Source organism: Microcaecilia unicolor, chromosome 3 (genome assembly GCF_901765095.1).
Source record: "Microcaecilia unicolor chromosome 3, aMicUni1.1, whole genome shotgun sequence".
NCBI classification, from domain to species: domain Eukaryota; kingdom Metazoa; phylum Chordata; class Amphibia; order Gymnophiona; family Siphonopidae; genus Microcaecilia; species Microcaecilia unicolor.
Genome location: NC_044033.1, coordinates 3,427,662 through 3,434,821, shown reverse-complemented (window position 1 = coordinate 3,434,821; position 7,160 = coordinate 3,427,662).

The following is a 7,160-nucleotide window of genomic DNA, read 5'->3' as shown; positions in this document are numbered from 1 at the left end:
CTTTTGTCTGCTGGGCCAATAAGGAGCTAAATACACCCTGAATGTGGCCACTGAAAAAGGCAACTTACTTAATTACTTAAGTATTGCCATACCGGGACAGACCAAAGGTTCATCAAGCCCAGCATCGTGTTTCCAACAGTGGCCAATCCAGGTCACAAGTACCTGGCAAGATCCCAAAACAATACATTTTATGCTGTCTATCCTAGAAATAGGTAGTGGATTTTTCCCCAAGTCTATTTTAATAATGGCTTATGGACTTTTAGGAAGCTATCCAAACATTTTTTTAAACCCCGCTAAGCTAACTGCTTTTACTACATTCTCTGGCAATGAATTCCAGAGTTTAATTACACGTTGAATGAAGAAATATTTTCTCCGATTCATTTTAAATTTACTACTTTGAAGCTTCATTGCGTGCTCCCTAGTCCTAGTATTTCTGGAAAGAGTAAACAAGCAAGTCACGTCCACCCATTCCAGTCCAATCATTATTTTATAGATCTCTATCATATCTCCCCTCAACCATCTTTTCTCCAAGCTGAAGAGCCCTAGCCGCAAGAAGAACAGTAAAAAAAAAACCCAAACCTTAGAGGAGCAGATGCAAAGGTCAAAAATTTACACCAGGCATGGATGCTGTCAAAAATACCATCCTGGAAGCCCAGACCAGATGTATTCCATGTATTAAAAAAGGAGGAATGAAGGCCAAACGACAGTCGGCATGGATAACAAGTGAGGTGAAGGAAGCTGTTAGAGCTAAAACCCTTCAGAAAATGGAAGAAGGATCTGACTGAAATTAATAAGAAACGGCATTAGGAATAGCAAGTCAAATGCAAAGTGCTGATAAGGAAGGCAAAAAGAGATTTTGAAAAGATTACGTTAGAGGCAAAGACATAGAATAATAACGTTTTTAGGTATATTACAAGGAAGAAGGCTAGGACTCTTTAGCCTGGAGAAAAGGTGGCTGAGGGGTGATATGATAGAGGTCTACAAAATAATGAGTGGGGTAGAGCGGACAGATGTGAAGCATTTGTTTACGCTTTCTAACAATAATAGAACTAGGGGACACAAGATGAAATTAGAATGTGGTAGGTTTAAAACAAATTGGAGAAAGTTTTTCTTTACTCAGCGCATGGTTAGACTCTGGAACTCATTGCCGGAGAAGGTAGTGACGGCAGCTGGCCTTGCTGAGCTTAAAGGGGGTCTGGACAGATTCCTGAAGGAAAAGTCCATTGATCGTTATTAAATTTTGGGTTTTTGCCAGGTTCTTGGGGCCTGGATTGGCCGCTGTCGGAGACGAAGTGCTGGGCTTGATGGACCTTTGGTCTTTTCCCAGCGTGGCAGTGCTTATGTACTTATGTAAGAAGCTGGCAAAAGAATAATTTGGACTGCTAGATGATTGAGGGATACAATGGGCAATCAGGGAAGACAAGGCCACAGCAGAGAGATTAAATTAATTCTTTGCTTTGATCTTCATCAGGAAGATGTGGGAGAGATACTGGTGCCAGAAATAGTATTGAATGTTCAGTCAGAGAAAGTGAAACGCATTTCTATAAACATGGAAGATGTAATGGAACAATTTGACAAATCGAAAAGTAACAAATCACCTGGACCAGATGGTATACATCCCAGACTACTGATTGAATTGAAAAATGAACTTGCAGAGCTATTGTTAGTAATATGTAATTTATCTTTGAAATCATGCATGGCACCGGAAGTTTGGAGGATGGCCAATGTAATACCGATTTTTAAACAGGGTTCCAGAGGTGATCTGGGAAATTATAGACCAGTGAGCCTGATATTGGTGCCAGGCAAAATGGTGGAGACTATTACACAGAACAAAATTACAGAGCATATACATAATCATGGATTAATGTGACAAAGGTTGACATGGATTTAGTCAAGGCAAATCTTGCCTCACCAATCTACTGCATTTCTTTGAAGGGGTGAACAACTGGCTAAAGGTGAGCAGGCAAATATTGTGTATCTGGATTTTCAAAAGGCATTTGACAAAGTACCTCAAGAAAGACTACTGAGGAAATTTAGAAAGTCATGGGATAGGAGGTAATGTACTATTGTGGATTAAAAACTAGTTAAAATATAGAAAACTGAGAGTGGGGTTAAATGGTCAGTACTCTCAATGGAGAAGGGCAGATAGTGGGGTTCCCCAGGGTTGTGTTGGGACTGCTGCTTTTAAACATATTTAGAAATGATCTAGACATGGGAATAACTAGTGAGGTAATTAAATTTTCTGAAGACACAATGTTATTCAAAGTTATTAAATTGCAAGAGGATTGTGAAAAATTACAAGAGGACCTTACAAAACTGGGAGACTGGGCATCCAAATGGCAGATGACTTTTAATGTGAGCATGTGCAAAGTGATACATGTGGGAAAGAGGAACCCAAACTATAGCTATGTGACACAAGATTCCACATTAGGTGTCATCGTTGATGATACATTGAAACTCTCTGCTCACTGTGCAGCGGCGGCTAAGAAAGCAAATGCAATATTAGGAATTAGTAGGAAAGGAATGGAAAACAAAATTGAGACTATTATAATGCCTTTGTATTGCTCCATGGTGCGACTGCACCTCAAATACTGTGTGCAATTCTGGTCAACGCATCTCAAAAATGATATAGTGAAATTAGAAAAGGTGCAGAGAAGAGTGACAAAAATGATAAAGGGGATGGGACCCTATGAGGAAAGACTAAAGCAGCTAGGGCTCTTCAGCTTGGAGAACAGACAGCTGAGGGGAGATATGATAGAGGTTTATAAAATAGTGAGTAGAGTGGAACAGGTAGATGTGAATCACTTGTTTACTCTTTCCAAAAGTACTAGGACTAGAGGGCATGCAAAGAAGTTACAAAGTAGCAAATTTAAAATTAATAGGAGCAAATATTTCTTCACTCAACAAGTAATTAAACTCTGGAATTCATCGCCAGAGAATATGGTAAAAGCAGTTAGCTTAGCATAGTTTAAAAATGGTTAGTCTACTTTTCTAAAAGAAAAGACCATAAATCATTATTAAGATAGAGTTAGGAAAATCCACTGCATATTCTAGGATAAACAGCATAAAATCTGTTTTACCATTCTGGGATCTTGCCAGGTGCTTGCGAACTGGATTGGCCACTGTTGGAAACAGGATATTAGGCTTGATGGACCTTCAGTCTGTACCAGTATGGCAATGCTTATGTTCTGATGTTTGAGTACATAGGATCTCTAAGGGAGCGAAAGGAAAGCTAGATGGCATGGATGGGCAGACTGGATAGGCCATATGGTCTTTACCTGCTTTTATTTTTCTCTGTTTTTTTGTGTTGGAAGTATCTTTGTACTGTCTGTCCCCAGGACTCTCAATTCTAGATTAAATTAACAATGAACATGATATTATATACTTGATCGTGGTCTTTCTTTGTTGTTTGTGGAACATAGACTGTAGAAGTCCACCCGGCTCTGTGCTCACATTCCAAATAACTGGAGTTTCTGAAGCTCTCCACAGCCCATCCTAAACCAGATTGCTTTATGCGGGACTCAGACCGTATAAGCCAGCCCAGTACCGGCCTTAGTTGATACAGCCAGAGTTGCCATCTAAGCACCACTTGACATGCAAACACATATGCAACTCTTTTAAGTTTTGTTTTTTATACTATTCATTTTCTAATTACAGATACTCTGTGTTCATCCCATGCCATTTTGAATTCCACCACAGTTTTTTTCCCACCACCTCCATCAGGACGGCATTCCAGGCATCAACCACTTTCCAAGTTTTTCTGAACTGGGCAAAAACGAAAATATCATCAGCATATGATAAAGAAAAAAATATTCAATGAATGCTAACAGCCTCCCAAATGACTCATGTAAACATTAAAAAGCTGTGGGGACAGTGACGATCCCTGAGAGACTCCACAACCTGATCTCCAACTAACAAATGTCTTGCTGTTTAAAACACTATATTGTCTAGTACTCAAATATGACGAGAACCATTTAAGAACTGCCCCTCCATTTTATTTAATTTAAAAAGTACTAGTTCAAGATCAATGGCATCAAATGCCACCAATATAACAAATTGCAAAAGTATAACTTCTGCACCCTGAGACAAATATTGCTTTTGCTCAGTTGTTAATACTGTAAGCATAGTTTCAGTACTATGCACAGAGCAAAATCCATGCTGGGAGAAATGTAAATATGTAGATTATTCCAAAAATGAGGAGAATTGAAAATTTACAACAAATTCTAAAAGCTTTGCTAACCAAAGAATACTGGCAACTGGTCTAAAATTTTCAGATCTCCATCTAGATTCTTAGGAATAGGTGTCAAAATAATTGAAGATATTTCAGAAGGATAAATATCTTCTATTACTATTTTGTTAATAAGGGTAGTGAGCCAAAGCAATAATAATAGTAATAGCCAAAGTAACAGACTGGCTAATGTACTAAAGAGGGCTTTAAACTAGATTCAATGGGGATGGGTGAGAAAAGGCCTGGAGTCATTAACAACTCTCGGGAATGTAAGATATCTAAAACTTTTATAGAAATGGGAAAGAATATCTGGAGAGCCTTGTATACTAATGCCTGTAGTATGGGAAAAAAATTTATGGATCTGGGGGCAGTAATAGTGGTTGTCTGTCTGAATTTGAATAATTTGTTGGGACAGCCGATCCCTGAAAGCCCTTAGAGCGTTCCAGACCACTCGTAACTCCAGGAGATTGATCTGTAGACCTTGTTCCTGGAGGGACCAACTCCCTTGGGTGTGAAACCCATCGACATGAGCTCCCCATCCCAGGAGTGATGCATCCGTCGTCAGCACTTTTTGCGGCTGAGGAATTTGGAAGGGATGTCCCAGAGTCAAATTGGATCGAATTGTCCACCACTGCAGGGATTGAAGAAAACTGGTGGACAGCAGGACTACATCCTGTAGACCCCCAGCACCTTGGTACCACTGGGAAGCTAGGGTCCATTGAGCTGATCTCATGTGATGACGGGCCATGGGAGTCACATGAACTGTGGAGGCCATGTGGCTGAGCAATCTCAACATCTGCCGAGCTGTGATCTGCTGAGACGCCCGCACCCAGGAAACGAGGGACAGAAGATTGTCGGCCCTCGCTTCTGGAAGGTAGGCACGAGCCGTCTGAGAGTCCAGCAGAGCTCCTATGAATTTGAGTTGCTGAACTGGAAGAAGGTGGGATTTTGGATAATTTATCACAAACCCTAGTAGCTCCAGGAGTCGAATAGTCATCTGCATGGACTGTAGAGCTCCTGCCTCGGAGGTGTTCTTCACCAATCGTCGAGGTAAGGGAACACGTGCACTCCCAGTCTGCATAGAGACGCCGCTACGAAAGCCAGGCATTTTGTGAACACCCTGGGCGCGGAGGCGAGACCAAAGGGTAGCACACAATACTGAAAGTGCCGTGTTCCCAGACGGAATTGAAGATACTGTCTGTGAGTTGGCAGTATCGGGATATGAGTGTAAGCATCCTTTAAGTCCAGAGAGCATAGCCAATCGTTTGCCTGAATCATGGGAAGAAGGGTGCCCAGGGAAAGCATCCTGAACTTTTCTTGGACCAGATATTTGTTCAGGGCCCTTAGGTCTAGGATGGGACGCATCCCCTCTGTTTTCTTTTCCACAAGGAAGTACCTGGAATAGAATCGCAGCCCTTCTTGCCCCGGTGGCACGGGCTCGACCACATTGGCGCTGAGAAGGGCGGAGAGTTCCTCTGCAAGTACCTGCTTGTGCTGGAAGCTGAAGGACTGAGCTCCCGGTGGGCAATTTGGAGGCTTTGAAACGAAATTAAGGGAGTATCCTAGCCGGACTATTTGAAGAACCCACTGGTCGGAGATTATGAGAGGCCACCTTTGGTGAAAAAATTTTAACCTCCCCCCCCCCCCCCCCGACCGGTAGATCGTCCAGCATGGACACTTTGATTTTGGCTATGCTCTGCTGGAGCCAGTCAAAAGCCCGTCCCTTGTTTTTGCTGGGGAGCTACAGGGGCCTGTTGAGGCGCACGCTGTTGATGAGAACGAGTGCGCTGGGGTTTGGCCTGGGCAGCAGGCTGGCGAGAGGGAGGATTGTACCTACGCTTATTAGAAGAATAGGGAACAGTCCTCCTTCCCCCATAAAAACGTCTACCAGTTGAGGTAGATACTAAAGGCGTCCGGCGGGAGAATTTGTCGAAAGCGGTGTCCCGCTGGTGGAGCTGTTCTACCACCTGTTCAACCTTTTCTCCAAAAATATTATCCCCCCGGCAAGGAGAGTCCGCTATCCGCTGCTGGAGCCTATTCTCCAGGTCTGAGGCGCGCAGCCATGAGAGTCTGCGCATCATTACAACTTGAGCAGCAGCCCTGGACGCGACATCAAAAGTATTGTATCAATGCGAAGAAATGCAAAATGATGCACCTAGGGAGTAGAAACCCATGAGACACGTATGTGTTAGGCGGTGAGAGTCTGATATGTACTGAGGGGGAGAGGGATCTTGGGGTGATAGTATCCGAGGATCTGAAGGTGACGAAACAGTGTGACAAGGCGGTGGCCGTAGCGGGAAGGTTGCTAGGCTGTATAGAGAGAGGTGTGACCAGCAGAAGAAAGGAAGTGTTGATGCCCCTGTACAAGTCGTTGGTGAGGCACCACCTGGAGTATTGTGTTCAGTTTTGGAGGCCGTACCTTGCTAAGGATGTAAAAAAATGGAAGCGGTGCAAAGAAAAGCTACGAGAATGGTATGGGATTTGCGTTCCAAGACGAATGAGGAGAGACTTGCTGACCTGAACATGTATACCCTGGAGGAAAGGAGGCACATGGGTGATATGATACAGATGTTCAAATATTTGAAAGGTATTAATCCGCAAACAAATCTTTTCCGGAGATGGGAAGGCGGTAGAACGAGAGGACATGAAATGAGATTGACGGGGGGCAGACTCAAGAAAAATGTCAGGAAGTATTTTTTCACAGAGAGAGTGGTGGATGCTTGGAATGCCCTCCCGTGGGAGGTGGTGGAGAAGAACTACTACTACTATTTAGCATTTCTATAGCGCTACAAGGCGTACGCAGCGCTGCACAAACATAGAAGAAAGGCAGTCCCTGCTCAAAGAGCTTACAATCTAATAGACAAAAAATAAAGTGATCAAATCAATTAATGTGTACAGGAAGGAGGAGAGGAGAGTAGGTGGAGGCGAGTGG